The sequence below is a fragment of the Canis lupus genome, chromosome 4 (assembly GCF_011100685.1).
Source record: "Canis lupus familiaris isolate Mischka breed German Shepherd chromosome 4, alternate assembly UU_Cfam_GSD_1.0, whole genome shotgun sequence".
Classification (NCBI taxonomy): Eukaryota; Metazoa; Chordata; class Mammalia; order Carnivora; family Canidae; genus Canis; species Canis lupus.
In genome coordinates this window covers 67,854,312-67,871,117 of record NC_049225.1, presented here as the reverse complement: position 1 = coordinate 67,871,117, position 16,806 = coordinate 67,854,312, and the positions used below count along the sequence as shown (strand labels likewise).

Here is a 16,806-nt window from a genome sequence, read left to right as displayed (position 1 = left end):
GATATCTGAGGGGGAGCCATTCTTAACAGCCTCCCCTGCGCTAGGCAACCTGGGACCAGTCAACATTTTTAAGAGAGCAGAATTTTCAAACAATCCTTGATTTGATGTTAATCAAATTACATTAAATCAGATTAAATCAAACAAACAGTTATTAGGTGCTTATGCTAGGCACAGTGCTAAGTTCCCTTGTTCTCAAGGATCTCAAAACCTAATAGGGTAGGCATACAAGTAAGCAGGAAAACAAAACAAAATGAAAACACTGTAAAGTGTGACAATGTCCAAATGGCTGCATGCACAAGGTCCTGTTAGGAACTTGGAAATTAAAAAAGAAGCATCTTAACCCAGCCTAGAGATAGGGCCAGCATGCTAGATTGGTGAACTTCAAGCAAGTTCAACAGGAGCTTTCTTAGATTTTACCCTCTACTTCAGACTACCCACCAAATCTGACCACAGCACTATCTAGAAAGCTTTTTTGGTTCCAATTTGTTTTTTGTTGTTGTCGGGTTTTTTAAAGATTTTATTTATTTATTCATGAGAGACACAGAGAGAGAGGCAGAGACATAGGCAGAGGGAGAAGCAGGCTCCCTGTGGGGAACCTGATGTGGGACTCGATTCCAGGGACCCGGGATCATGCCCTGAGCCAAAGGCAGACACGCAACCACTGAGCCATCCAGGTGCCTCTCGTTCCAATTTGTATGAATAATTAAAATCTCCTGACCAGTTGCTCCAGCCACCACCACACAATCAAACATTAAGATCACTGACGGTATTCTATCAAGTTCAACTTTATCCTAATGATCTCATCTCTTATGACTTCCAGCTCTGGAACCAAGAACTTTCTTCATACAGTCTCATTCTTCCCCAACTTTATTATTTGTCCCCAGAATATTTATACATTTATTTAAGCCATATTTGTAATAAGCATTTTATAGGTAGCAGATAATTTCCATGGAGGATAGGACCTTACGAATCTGCATCCTAGATATACTTAAAAGAGTGATGAACTATGAATATGATTTAATAAATCAGCTTATTAGCTACAGCAGGTGATCATACGGCATTGATCCATTAACGTTTGTAAAACATTAATGTCTCAAAATATTAGAAAGTGAAAGAATGTTATTATTACATGAAGAGCCTATGTAAAACATTAACCCCCTTAGCTTGACTGTTAGGTGCTGTTTTATGTGCAAAGGGAAATGAAGACCTTCCCAATATTTGGGGGAAATAGCACCTATTGACCTAAGTGATTCTTCCTTTCTGTTGCATGTACAAGAAAGTGCCCTAGACTTTACCTTATGCATTGTTCCAAATATAATATTGTTTGAGCATCCATGTTGAAAGATAAGCCCCTGAGTGTGGAAGAGATATCTAGGAAAAAGAAAGATGTTTTCAAAGTAAACAAGATAAATGAGAACAGTGATCAGAGGAAGGCATTGGAACAACAGCTTTGGTTAGATAAGGACCAATTTGATCCTTTGAGATCTATATGAAACTGAAATATGCTTTGAAGAGAGCTTTGCTTTAAGTTCACAAGTTTACAAATCTTAGAATTGTTTAATATATATACACAGTGCCAAATAACATAATCCCCTGAATTAATGAAACGCCATATTCAAAGAGTATACCTGTTGTATTTTGACCTAAAGCAAGACCAGATACATATTTAAGTATTATAACACTTAAAGCATTATAACACTATTAAAACACTTGAGGGTTTTTTTTTAAAGTATAATTGTCAGGCACTTTTTTAAAAAATGAGGTTAATATTAATGATTTCTAAAATATTCATTGTTTGAAAAAACAAGGAATAAGACATGAACAGAAATTTCACAGAGGAAGACATAGACATGGCAAACAAGCACATGAGAAAATGCTCCGCATCACTGGCCATCAGGGAAATACAAATCAAAACCACAATGAGATACCACCTCACACCAGTGAGAATGGGGAAAATTAACAAGACAGGAAACAGCAAATGTTGGAGAGGATGTGGAGAAAGGGGAACTCTCTTGCACTGTTGGTGGGAATGTGAACCGGTACAGCCACTCTGTAAAACTGTGTGGAGGGTCCCCAAAGAGTTAAAAATAGATCTGCCCTAGAACCAGCAATTGCACTGCTGGGGATTTACCCCAAAGATACAGATGTGGTGAAATGCCGGGACACCTGCACTCCGATGTTTCTAGCAGCAATGTCCACAATAGCCAAACTGTGGAAGGAGCCTCGGTGTCTATCAAAAGATGAATGGATAAAGAAGATGTGGTTTATGTATACAATGGAATATTACTCAGCCATTAGAAATGACAAATACCCACCATTTGCTTCGATGTGGATGGAACTGGAGGGTATTATGCTGAGTGAAGTAAGTCAATCGGAGAAGGACAAACATTATATGGTCTCATTCATTTGGGGAATATAAAAAATAGTGAAAGGGAATAAAGGGGAAAGGAGAAAAAAGGAGTGGGAAATATCAGAAAGGGAGACAGAACATGAGAGACTCCTAACTCTGGGAAATGAACTAGGGGTGGTGGAAGGGGAGGTGGGCGGGGGGTGGGGGTGACTGGGTGACGGGCACTGAGGGGGGAACTTGATGGGATGAGCACTGGGTGTTATTCTATATATTGGCAAATTGAACACCAATAAAAAAATTTTTAAAGAAAAAACAAGGAATAACATATTAGCTAATTTTTTAAAGTGTTTTAGTTAACAAGAAATTTTTAACATTATGATGACATACTAAGAATCACATACTCTGAAAAAATCAATGTTCTATTTTAGCTTATCTTTTAAAATATCAGTATTGTTTCTTATTAGTTTTCTTAAGCCTTGAAGTATTTTCTGTGTTCTAGCATGGAGTCCACTCAACAATAGCTGTATTGGGGCTCTAACAAATATACAGCTTTTGAGCTTAGACAGGTGCTAAGGAGATTCTTGGGTCAATTGCAGCCACACTAGGCAGAGGTCATGTGGGGCAGTGGATCCTGATTCACACCATCTGCCCTATATATCACAGGTGAGGGGGCCCCCAGTCCTCTTGGAAGAAGAAGCGCGCTGATGCCATAGTTAACCAGCACTCCACTGGTTGGAGTGGATTTGATCAACCTGTGGATTTGATATAATATAATAAATGTGTGGATTTGGTCAACGACTCTTCTTGTGAGTCTAATAATAACTTTTAGAAAATTGTTTTTATAAAAAAAATATTCCTGGCAAATCTGGCAATTATTTTTCACTATAATGATATTGATCAGTCCTTATGTCATCGTTTAGATTAGTGTTTGGAGCAGATTTTATGGAATTTCTTCCTAAGTGTCCCATCTAGTTTTCCCAAAATCTAAAATGAAATGCAACTCCGTTCCTATTCTCATATTTTCTAATAAGGGACCCTTGGCCTTTACAGTTTTTCCACTAACCCAGCAGATAAAAGTTCTTGATGGTAGGGCTACCTGAACATCCCTGACTCAATGCTTCAGAAGACATTAAAGTCCAAGGAACCTATACAGATAAAATCTGCATCGGAAGCTGAGGTTCGTAAGAGCCCAAATAGGTCAGCAAACTAAGGGAGCCAGTGGCAGTGCTCAAACGCCAGGTATGGAACTGGGGGAAAGGAACAGAGGGAAAAGATCAGGGAGTTTGGGGTCAAAAAAGTAATCTGGAAGCCATGCCTAGACAGACACCTAAATAGGCAATGTTGACGGTAATGGGCGCTTGCATACTTAACAGGGCAATGTAACAAGGACCAGAGATGGGTCCTAGACAAGCACAGGGACATGCCATAGCCGTCCTCATGGCTCTCGGGGGTTCCAAATCACAACAGTGGACAGTTAGTGGGCAGTTTGATTAATTAGAGATTCATAATAAGTATTTGTGGAAGGAATATGTAAATTAATGATGAATTTTTCCCTGAGACATATGAACTAAATCTGAATTCTCAAATGATGAGATACCATTGAAATCCCTTATAGCCCAAAGAGCCTTCAAACCTAATAAAGTAAATCATTTATTCTTATCTTGAACATTTACCATGATCAGAGCTGCCATGTTGCCAGTGAAGCTCAAGCAAATGTTCACTTCCAAATATCCTAGGGAGAAACACACAGGTCTTCTATCTGATGAGCTCCTTTTCAAAACTAATAATACCTTAGACTGGCTATTAAAAACCACTTATGCCCATTTTCCTTAAAACTTGGAGAGCTTTCTATTGTGTGGCTAACCTGCTGTCTGGTTTACAGCGGGGCTACGTTTATACAGTTGAAACATTTTCTCCAGAACCACTCCTCTCATCTCAATTAAATGGATGTTTCAACTCTATATACATTAATTTCTGGTGATCTTAATTTGCCACTTTTCATTTTACATATGTATGTACTACCAAATATTCTTCTAGGACTTCTGTGTTAATGATTTCTCAAGTCTAAAAAGTTTCTGATAAGATCTTAAGGCAAATTTTAATTTTCTTTTTTTTTTAATTTCTTTCTTTATTTATGATAGTCACAGAGAGAGACACACAGAGAGAGAGAGAGAGAGGCAGAGACACAGGCAGAGGGAGAAGCAGGCTCCCTGCACCGGGAGCCCGACGTGGGATTCGATCCCGGGTCTCCAGGGTCGCGCCCTGGGCCAAAGGCAGGTGCTAAACCGCTGCGCCACCCAGGGATCCCCCAAATTTTAATTTTCTAATAGAAGAACCAATTAAGTATAATAACTTTAGACCAGGTGGGTTTATATAATGTTCTCTAAAAATAATTCAACTTTTCAAAAAAAGAAATGTCATCTTAATTTGTATCCCAAATGGGTAAAAAAAAAACTATATACAGGTTATAAACAGGTATAGTCATTCTCTACATACTCCATACTCTTTCATAACTATTTTTAATTTAACAATATATTGTGGACATCTTCTCAAACCATAGACACCTTATGTCAATGTGTATACCTCATTCTTTTAAAAAATTGCACAAAATCTTATTCATAATGTGTGATCTTTTTTTAATGTAAGTTGTTTCCAGTTTTCTAAGTTTAATTGACCAGATTTATACATACATCTATATTTGTGAATGATATGTAGTATCTGCTGGAAGTAAAATTCTTGGTCAAGGAATGCGTATTTCAAATTTGATTGTTATTACCAAACTGCACTTCAAAGTGCATCAAATTATACTCCCACTCAAAAGTACATTGTAGCACTTGTTTCCATCATCAAATTGTTGTGTAATTTGAGTTTATTTCATACTTTGTAAGTTTATTGACTGATTAGATGCTATAAGTGCTGTAACAAAGTACCACACATTGGGTGGCTTAAGCAACAGAAATAGATTTCCTCACAGTTCTGAAAAGGTAGAAGTCCAAGATCAAGGTGTCAGCAGAGTTAATTTTACTCTGAAGCCTCCTTCCTTGGTTTGTATGGCCATTTTCTCTCTGTTCTCACATGTTCTTCCTCTCTACATGCTTATGTCCTAAACTCTTCTTAAGAGTACACCATTCATGGGACGCCTGGGTGGCTCAGCGGTTGAGCACTTACCTTCGGCCCAGGGCATGATCCTGGAGTCCCCAGGGTCGAGTCCCACATCGGGCTCCCTGCATGGAACCTGCTTCTCTCTCTGCCTGTGTCTCTGCCTCTCAGTGCCTGTGTCTCCCATGAATAAATAAAATCTTAAAAAAAAAAAGGGGGGGAGGACACCAGTCATGAGAATTAGAGCCCATCTAATGACAATTTATCTTAACTACTTCTTTAAAGGCCCTATTTCCAAATCTAGTCACATTCCGAGGTATTAGGGGTTAGGACTTCAACATATGAATTTGGGAGAACACAATTCAGCCCATAATATTGACCGTTTTTATGTCCTCTTCTGTGAAATGCCAGTTCATGCCAGCTGGATATTTTACTATTAATTGGCTCGCCTTTTTAAATAAATGTATTATAAACATTATTTGTACATTTAAGGAAATTATTCTTCCTCTTTGTGTTTTTCTTTGCTGTTTTATGTATCAACTTACATACATGTATCTTTTAAATTCTAGCTTATTAACAGTATAAGCTTAGGTACAGAAGGGATTTTACTTTTCTTATGCCCTTAAAATACCAAATAGAAGCATGATACCCCAATTTTTGGGGGGGGGTTTCAAACTAGGTTTTGCTATAATGGAGTTTCAATGTAATGTTGGCAGCATGAAGACCTCTTAGCTCTAAAATACATAAAGCCAGCACTCACATTTAGCTCCAGGCTCTCCTCTGTTTCTGCATCATTATTAAACCTCCCAATAGTACCAGCAAAGCAATCATTAAAATGGTCATCCTAAAAAGAAAGAAAACAGCAGTTTGTGGAACCAGCTGTTTTTTTAGGCAAGTAAATAATCGTCCATGTGGTTTAGTTTGAGTAGCACAAAAATACTTCCTCTGTACCTTAAATTCTCCCAGTAAAACTGTCCTTGACTCCAGGAAGCACCGGGACATAGCAGAATGGTTAGTGGAGATGAAGGCTACTGTCAGCACAGGGACTCAGCACTGCAGTGAGGTCACAGGCCTAAGGAAATGAGGTCCACGAGGGTCCGATAATGAAACTTAGAGCTTAGAACCTGGAGAATACAGTCACATTGTCATCATCACACATCATTTATCAAGTACTTACTGGGTGATGTTGTTCACCAATGAGACACATGCTCCCTGGGTCTGTGGGAATCCTCATGTGAAGAGGGGAAGAAATTGCACAGAGAATGTTCCTTCTGGAGGATGGGGAGTAAACAGGAGATACACCACTCCACACTACTTCCTGGAAACTGGAAGCGTATCATCCTTCATTCCAGTTTCCCAACTTGTATAACAGTATCTCTGGTTTTCTAGCACCAGAACCTAGAATCACAAACTGTCAGAGAAGGGAGAGACATCACCCTAGGCCAGTTCGTCCCCCTCCATGACAAAGAAGTGAGCAGAGACCTGTGTTATATGAAATGACTTCTCTACCTTGGGAAGGAAGGAGCGGAAGGTGGGAGAAGACCAGATGCATAAAGGGATGCACTAGCAATTTGAGACACTATTGGCAATTTATCAGTAATTTACAATTTACTGGATTTCCCTTTTGAAATGAAACACAGGTTGTGTAAATAGGTATCTGTTTCAGTCCTAAGATCTTCTATGGATATGTAACTCAAAAATATAAATGTTCAGGGATTCCTGGGTGGCTCAGCGGTTTAGCGCCTGCCTTCGGCCCAGGGCGCAATCCTGGAGAGCCAGGATCGAGTCCCACGTCGGGCTCCCGGTGCATGGAGCCTGCTTCTCCCTCTGTCTGTGTCTCTGCCTCTCTCTGTGTGTGTGTGACTATCATAAATAAATAAATAAATAAATAAATAAATAAATAAATAAAGTTTAAAATATATATATATATATATATATATATATATAAATATTCAAACAAAGCAACCAATAGCAGAGTATATACTTTCACTGATCAGAGAATTAATGGGGAAGTGGCATTTTTGAAAAATGACTCCATGATAACTGCTACAAGTTTTGACCTTTTGGTGAATGGCTTAATCCTGGATACATATTTGGGCCAGATTATCTAATCATTAATGCACATATTCTAGCCTTTAAAAGAATCATACAAAAGTGTGAGTGTATGTATGTGCGTGCATGTGCACATGAGCTCAACCACATGCACACCTGCTCTGAGTGTGACTCCAGAGTGAAAGTAAACAGAAGATGCACACGTGAAAAGACTGGGAAGATACACTCATAATTATCAGTTCTCCTTCAGACCTGTGGGTGATTTTTAGTTCTTTGTGCTCCATTGTTTTTCTAACAAATCTACAATAATAACAGCTATCATTTATCATGTGCCAGCCACGACCCTAAGTCTCTTACAGGCCCTAGCTCACTCCATGCTCACGGCAGCCTTGGACTTATGCTTTATAGATGAGAAACTGAAGCAACGAGATATTGAGTAGCCTCCCCCAGACTTGGGTCTAGAAAGTAGAGGGCGCCTGGGTGGTTCAGTTGGCTGCACATCTGTTTGGTTCAGGTCATGATCTCAGGGTCCTGGGATTGAGTCCTGCACCAGAATCCCCGCTCAGCAGGGAGTTTGCTTCTTCCTCTACCTCCCCCCACTGTTTCTCTCTCTCTCTCTTATGCTCTTTCTCATGCTCTCTCTCTCTCTCTCTCAAAAAAATAAAATCTTCTAAAGAAAATAGAAAGTAGAGCTGAGATGAAACTCATCAGCTGCAGAGTTTAAGGGTTCAACTGCTACAACAAACACGAATTTACTTCTTTGTAAAAGTGTGTGCACATATATACATGTGTGTATGTATAGTAGACCCTTAAACAATATGGGTTTGAACTTCATGGGACCACCTATTCACAGATACATTCACAGTCCTGCACTGTATTTATCAAAAGTATTTTCTCTTCCTTATGGCCTTAACATTTTTTTTCTCTAGCTTACTTTATTGTACATGAATATGGTATATAATACATACAACAGATGAAATACGTGTTAATCAACTAAGTTATTGGTAAGGCTTTCGGTCAACAGTAGGCTATTACAGTTACATTTTTGAGGGAAGTCAAAATGAATATGCAGACTTTCAATTGCACAGAGGTTGGCACCCCCATACTCCACATTGTACAAGGGTCATCTGTCTATGTGTGGTTGTATTTAAGGCCAGGTGCATGTATGCTGAGGCTTGGCATGTTTAAATAAGTGCATAACATGTAAAGTTGAATTCCATTTTCTCAGTTGCTGGAAAAGAGTCAACTATAACTATTTCCCCAACTATCTTAACTGGGAGACTTTTTTAACTGAATAAAGAATAAACATGTGGGAAGAAATGGAAGGTTCTGCAAAGCTTCTCCTACTGTTTGGCTGGCAGCCAACTCAGAACAGCATGTTCTCAGATTACTACTCCCAGCCTACAGCTCAGATTGTTTCAGATGAACGCACTGAACAATTATAAAAGATCTGAAGTCTTCAAGCTCTATGCAGGCAGGAAACCACTCTGAAACCTGTTTCCTGGGCTCTGCTTAAACACTGCAGGTGTGGAAAGTCACCACTCAGAGGGGAATGCACGGGCTGAGTCTCCCGTGTCCTAAGTAATGTCTCCTGACATGAACCTGAAGTCTTGTGGCGTAAGCTCCATCCTCAAGAGCTATACAGGAAAGCATACGCTCTAAACCTGATGTGGTTGGTCATTTTGCACAGCTCCCCACTTACCAATTGTTCCTCTTTCTCTGTGTTCCCACTCCAGTTACCCTGTGAGATAACAAAGGTAAAGCTAATAGTTGAAAGTAGTAAGTTCCAATGGAAAACATCGCCTTGGGGTCATGATAGTCTGGGGTCATCGCATCCTCTCAAAGGTTAAGTGCGTGACTATGGAAGCTGAAAGCTAGTGCTAAGTGATGTGCCAGTTATGTTCCAAAGGTGCTGGAATGTACAAATACTGCTGTAAACCCATCAGGCCTCAGGTATGTCATATACTCCAGGTTTCTGGTTCTTCGACTCTCTGACCCCAAACCGTCAGGCCCAGAGACCCTGGCCTCCAGCTCCTACACCCTTTAGACTTTCGTAATCATCACACATCCTGGCCTAACCTTGGCTGTTCCTTCATTCTTCCAACTTCAACTTGGATTTCCCACAAGTTCAGGCTCTGCTGGGTTCAGGCTCTGCTCACATTTGACATCTCTGGATGTCCTATTTGCTGAGTCAGATTTGCCTTCCGGACAGGGTTTTCACTTCTTGCCAGCACTTGCCTATCTACATTATTATTATTTCAGTCTCAGGACTGGCAAGTCTTATGACCCTGACAGCTTAATCAGGCAGGTGAAATGAGCCCAAACCACTCTTCCCATGTTATCTCCCACCACTCCTCAGGGTGGCTCCTCCGATCCAACCTGAGGGCCTCACTCGCACACTATACACCTCTCCACCCCACCCCCACACACACACCTGTGTCAACTCCATCCCCCTGCCACAGAGTGTCCTTCCCTCTGCTCTCTAGCTCAGATCCTAGCACAGGGTTAGAAGTTCAGGCTCCGGAACCAGATTGCTTCTGTGTGTGTGTCCAGCTTTTCTATTTATTAACTATATGACCGTGGGCAAGTTACTTAACACTTAGGTTTTCTCCTGTGGAAAATGAGAACAGCAGTACGCCCTGGGAGGCACTGCTGACGGTCTATCCCACATCCATTTCCTTCCTCTCCCTCAGTACATAGCTCTGAGGTTCTTAAGCAGCTCTGGGCTCAGGCTAAATGACAAAAACAAAAAAGACCTCCATTTCTCAGCCAATCTTGTGGCGGGGAGTCTATATGACCCAGTTCTAACCAATGGGATGGAGGAGAAGTCTGAAGTCAGCTGGGGACCCCCAGGGAAGGTTTTCTCCCCATTAATTAGCACTTGTGGTTTTCTTTATCTTTCTGCTGGGATGCCAATGTCATGCCTGAAATGGATCAGCCACTTTATACCTAGGGCATAGAAACCACAAACTGGTGGAACAGGAAGCTAGAAAGAGCTGGAAGCTTGACCATTTCTCAAGCACCTGCATCAGCCCCCAACTGCCCGCTCCTGGACTCCTTATGGGAGGACAAATAAGTCTCCACCTCATTTTGCTGCTGTGCTCGGGTTACCTAACAGCTTCGTACAGTCATTGTGAGGATTGAATATGAAAATACACGTACGCACCTAGCCCAGTGCCTGAGTTAGTGAGCGCTCACAAAGTGTTGCTGTTGCTATTTCAGACTCCTACTGAGTTCCCAATAGCTCTGGAGCCCACCAGCCTGCCATGAGGTCTCCTTCCTTAAAGGATCCTAAAGGTTACACTTTATACAGCTCACTGAACCTTAGGTGTCTTCTACTGCTGTAATTTTGGTATTGTTGTTATTAAACTTGAATTTCCTAACTCTGCAGGTAGATAATATGTTATAGGGGAAAGGTTTGATGCTCCTAGGTCTCCCCACAATGCTTTGCCCAGTTCTGCATATACAGGTGCTACTCAGTGAATAATCAGATATTTGTTCAGGAACTTTAGGACTGCGGAAGTATTTGAAAAGTTGTTTTCTCAGTTTTTGTTGTACTTTGTGGCCAGATTCTTTAAAACTAAGGAATTCTCTTGATGAATTATACAGAATTATACAGCCAAGAGGTTTTTATGAAATTATCTAGGTAATAAATTTTCATTTTCTTTAGCTTTTGGATACTATAGAACTGATACTCTGTCAATGGCAAGTTATGAAAGGCTACTAACTCAACATAGATTTTAATAGCATTAGCCACAAATACATATTTTCTTACTTATCAACAATATTCTAACAAGTTATGCTCATCCCAGAGATTAGACTATAAATAGACCTAAGACTGGAGGAGAAAATGCACTGTCCAGTGAACTCCTCATATCCTATCCTCTCCTTCACTTGTTTGAGCCTGCAGGGCTCTGAGGGTGGCAGGTCCCACCTGCTTCCCTAAATCTTGCCCTACGCATCTTTTCTATCTGGCTGCTTCTGAGTTGTTATATCCTTTCATAATAAACGGGTAATCTAGTAATTAAATGTTTCTCTGAGTTCCCTGAGTCATTCTAGCAAATGACAAGAAAGAGTCATTGGAACCTCCAACCTAGAACCAGTTGGTGAGACACACAGGTGACAATCCAGACTTGTGATTGGCATCTGAATGGGGGAGAGTGTCTTGAGGGACTGAGCCCTTAACCTGCAGGCTCCGATACTATCTCCACATAGATAAGTGTCAAAATTAAGTTCAATTGTCAGACGCTCATCAGGTGTCAGGAAATTGCTTGGTGGTGTGGGGAAAAGACACACACATTGGAATTAGGTGTCACAACTATACCCTGTTACTTAAAAGTCGTTATAGAAATTAAAAGTAAGGCAAAAACTCAAGAAATCCCAGGAAAGGAACATATGGTGTTTATAGTATCTTGGTCACTGTTCCTAAGAGGTGTTTTTTTATTAGTTCAACAAATATTTATTGAGTATATAAATACTGTTATTCTTCTAAGCACTGGATACATATTGAAAAGAAAAAATAGATCACTCATTCCTACTCTTATGGTGCTTACAGTCTCGTGGTCGAACAAAGGTCAATGAGGGCTAAGTACCAGAGAGTAGAAGACAGGGAGATAACTAGTTCATAGAATTGGTGGAAGTTTCCCTGATGAGGTAGCAATTGATCTGCAACCTGAATGAGATGTAGATGTTAATCAAAAGTGAGATTGGAGGGGCAGCCCAGATGGCTCAGCGGCTTAGCGCCTGCCTTCAGCCCAGGGCCTGATCCTGGAGACCTGGAATCGAGTCCCACATCGGGCTCCCTGCATGGAGCCTGCTTATCCCTCTGCCTGTGTCTCTGCCCTTCTCTCTCTCTCTCTCTCTCTGTGTGTGTGTCTCTCTCATGAATGAATAGATAAAATCTTTTTTTTTTTTTAAGTGAAATTGGAGGAAGATAGCAGAACATGAGTGCAGGCCTATGGAGGGAGGGAGTGTGGCAACTGGACAGAACAGAATATGGCCTGTGTGGCTGAAGCAGAGGGTAGCAATGGGATGGGATATGTGCACAGGGGCCAGACATGCCAAACCATGTAGACCCAATGGGACTTTGTGGGAATCCTATCAGATTCGTATTTTCAAAGATCACTTCAGTGCACAGTGAGGAATGGATTGGAAGGCAGCAAGAGTGGCAGGTGTAGCCTAGTTAGTCAGAAGAGCTTCTCCAAAGGCCAACCGCTGCCTTTTCAGCCATCAGCCCCCTTCTTGCGGGTGTCTAGGGGCTCAAAAAGGAGCTTGGAGAGGCCATTTGCACACTTGGCCAAAATAGCAGGGGGGCTGAAGGAAGGGCCAAACTCTATTTAAAGAGTGGTTCTAAGCTTCTTGCTAGGCACATATTTACCCTCCTGGCTCTCAAGTGAGACTCATGCCTTGCCATCTTGGTGACCACAAATGCATACTATACGGAGCTTGTTGTCCTGAGAAGAGGGAGTCTGTTTTTTCCCCTAAAGTAATACATTTCCTCTATGAAACATAGAAAAGGGACTGATAAGGAATAATCAAGAGACTTCGAAGGTTCTGTGTTTGTGTTGGTAACGGATGTTTTAGTTAAGGAATTTGTGAGTTTGGCATAAAGCCAAGGGGAAAGAGCTGGGGGCCTGGCTTTCTGCAGAGCTCCAAGGACTTCCACCTTTCTGGGTTTCCACTGGCAGTGCCCAGCTACAGCCCCCAGGCCTGCGGTGAGGGAAGCATGTCTTTTGGTGAGAGTAACATAGTGTTCCTCAGAGCTGAAGAAGACCTCACTCAAAATCTTCTTGTCATTTGCTCTGAGTTTCTTGATCTTAGTCCAAGGGTAAGGTTTCCTGGAAAATAATGAGAAAAAAAAATTATGCCTAGCAGCTAGAGGCCTTTAGGGAGGAGAAACAACACATTTCTTTTTCTTTTTTCCTAAAGAAAGCTCCAGGAAGTAAGCTCACGATCCATCTCTCTGGCATTCCTGAGCCCTCTGAGAAGGCACATTAGTCATTTTGTGGCCACACAAGAAGCATCTTGTCCCATACTAACACCATGAAAGCTGGGTCTTCATAAAATACTACAAGTTGCTTCGCAACAAAACAGCCTATATTCCTTCTTTCCTTCCTTCCTTCATTTGTTTCTTTATAAATAACTGAGCTTGATCAAGCAGCCACACTTTGCAACATGTTGGAGATCATGTTGGTGGTGTGTCCCAGGGAAATGTCTCGTGAGCTCTGAGATCTGGGTCCCCGGGAGGGGAGGCCCTGACTTCAGTCTGACAATCACGTTAGACCTGCCTCAGACCCGGTTCTCACAGTCCTTAGGAGGAATCGGTCTTCCGATTGCCCAGGCAGTCTTCCCATCCTGCAAACTCGTGCAAAAAATGTGTCAACGGTCACAACAATGTGGATATACTTTTTTTTAAAAGGTTTTATGTATTTATTCATGAGAGACAGGCAGAGACACAGGAAGAGGGAGAAGCAGGCTCCCTGCAAGGAGCCTGATGAGGCACTTGATCCCAGGACCCCAGGATCACGACCTGAGCCAAAGGCAGATGCTCAACAACTGAGCCACCCAGGTGTCCCCAATGTGGATATCCTTAACTCAACTGTACACTTAAAACTGGCTAAAATGGTAAATTTAATGTTATGTGATTTTTTTTTTAACCACAATAATGTGCTCAAGGTCACACAGCTAGTAAATGACTGAGGTGGCTCCAAAGTCCCTGCTCTTACCCCCTACACTGTACTATAATTCAGAATTCAAGCTTACTCTATAACCTTATCTTATTTTAATGCACAGCACAGCTCACACAATAATTGGATTTTGCGGGTGCTTATTTATTTCTGTATTTATTATCTATCTCTAGCACTAAAATCAGGATCATAGCTATCTTATTTATTTCTGCAGCCTCAGCTTCTAGGCTGGGTGGCTTAAACAACGGGAATCTATTTTCCCACAGTTCTGGAGAGTAGAAGTCTGAGATCAAAGTACTGGCAGGGGGGCCACTCAGCTTATGGTACCTTGTGATGGAAGCCCTAGCAAACTAATACTGAAGTCTTCATAGTTTCACAAACAGAAAAACAGAACTTACTTAAAACTTTAAAAATCATCCTTTCATAGCAAATATATTTTAACTCATCTATAAACTGTTTGGGACAGGTACCCCACTTTTTGAAAGTTTGCCTTACACTTCTTCACTTATACAAGAGGCTTGCATTAGTACTTTTTTTCGCTAACCAAAAGAATCCTAAGAGGATTTTTGCTTTTATGGAAAAAGGCAAAAAGTGACAGAAGTGCACAGCATTGGTTTTGCAACAAGCCTTATAGAGTCAGCACACCCCAAGTAGCAAGAATGGTGCCATCCAGTTCCTTCACCTCCGGAGCTGTGCTCAGCATCTCAGCATCAAGCCATTAGAGATTTGAACTGTATCTGTGAGCATCTGTGTTTTATCTTAATTCTATGCATCTGTTAGTAAGATGTGTTATAAAGTATCAGAAAAACCCAGAAGAGATTATTTTGGAGGTCTATGAGTGCTCCAAAATGTTTCCATATAAATTAATGGCAATTGCATCTTCTCTTTATGACATTTTGGCTATGGAAGGTTTTTATGGAAAAGTTTGACTTTTGGATGGTGAGGGAAGCCTCTATTTGGTATAAGTTTCTTACTTAAGGAATAACTTTGTTAACAAAAGATATGCATTGGAAAGAGATTAGATAATAAACATAAGCAAAATGAAGAAAATAAAAATTACTCATTATCCTCTACCAGCTTATATTCCGATGAAGCACCAGTGATTTATCTTTACAGATTGATACAGTAAGGGTTCACAGGGTTCTAGTGGGTCATGGACTTTTCCTGCATATTATTGATGTGACTTTAGTCAAGTTTGACCAAGTCAGAACCTCCATGAGCTCATCTGTAAAATAGGGATAATAAGAATGGCCTTCCCAGGTTTTTGTCAATTATATATAATAAAGTACTGTGTATAAAACACCTGGCTAAGTGCCTGGCACACAGTAAGCACACAAAAAATACTGTGTATGTTTTTACATAGCCTATATTTTACCAAAATGGGGTAATTCTGCACATGTTATTTTTGCACTCTGGCTTTTCTCATGTTTGGTATATAGTTTCATTACTAGCTATCAAGTTTCCTTTCTGGATATATAAATGCCCCAGCTCCTTGTGTTCAGGACAACTTCCAGAAGCACAGTCGGGGTTAAGATTGTGTTCAACTTTGAGACGTCTCCAGGCAGCAAAAAGCAAACAGAATTGTTCCTGCTGACTCTACATTTTGCTGCCAGATGCCTTAGTTAACTTGTGGGGAAAGGAAACAAAATGGAATTGTGAAATGAAATGCTTTGGAGCTTACAAAATGGTGGTATAGCCAAGTAGACATTTGCTCCTCTGGTGCTTTTAGCAATGGTTCTAAGGGTCAACTATGCCCCAAGTCCACATGTCTGAACCAGACCTAGGCTGCCAACAGATGGAGGAGGCCTATAAGAGGCCTATAAGAGGAAACTCCAGTAGTGGTGAAGGGTACCAAGAAGTTACCCCCTCTGTGCCAGTATCCTGACACTACCACCAAAAAGCAACCTCATTCACCTGAAGTTCTGTCCATGGAGTTTTCCTAAAATGCAAAAACTCATGAGACTATTTAAACCTGAAGCTCTTAGAACAAATGAGTCAAGTTCTTTCCTAAAGCAGCCCTTAACGGGGGAAGGGGAAGAGCTCGAGAGATCATGTGGTGTGTGAGGCTAAGAAAGACACCAATTCCAGGGGAGGCTGGAAGTTAAGTCCTGTTTATATCCAACTGTGCAAGGACTAGTCTAAGCTATCAGGGCAGTAGGGTGGTGTGATTGGTCTCTTACAAATACCCTACAACTATCACGAAGGAAAGTCTACATTCGGCCTGGGCTTCAGGGTACCTTCCAAGGACATGTGGACCAAGATGGTTTCCATACAGAAAACACTTGCTTTGGGGCTCTTGGGTGGCTCAGTCAGGTGGGTGTCTGCCTTCGGCTCAGGTCATGATCCCAAGGTTCTGGGATCAAGGCCCGTGTCGGGCTCTCTGCTCAGCGGGGAGCCTACTTCTCCCTCTCCCTCCCTCTGCCTCCTGCTCAGCCTACCTGTGTGCTCGCTCTCTCGCTCTCTCTCAAATAAATAAAATAAAAATCTTTTAAAAAAGAGGGCAGCCTGGGTGGCTCAGCAGTTTAGTGCCGACTTCAGCCCAGGGTGTGATCCTGGAGACCCGGGATCGAGTCCCACGTCGGGCTCCCTGCATGGAGCCTGCTTCTCCCTCTGCCTGTG

The 16,806-nt window shown here is 41.4% G+C and overlaps 1 long non-coding RNA gene across 5 annotated transcripts in view; it reads right to left on the bottom strand.

Annotated features, from left to right (window-relative positions):
• Positions 1-11,391: 11,391 nt before the first annotated feature.
• Positions 11,392-16,806, bottom strand: part of LOC111095619 — a 33,651-nt gene continuing 28,236 nt past the window's right edge. For 4 of the 5 annotated variants that reach the window (XR_005358514.1, XR_005358516.1, XR_005358515.1 and 1 more), the window contains one exon: positions 11,392-13,338. This is a non-coding gene — a long non-coding RNA (uncharacterized LOC111095619). The remainder of the gene's footprint in view (positions 13,339-16,806) is intronic. The other variant, XR_005358513.1, reaches the window with a different exon arrangement.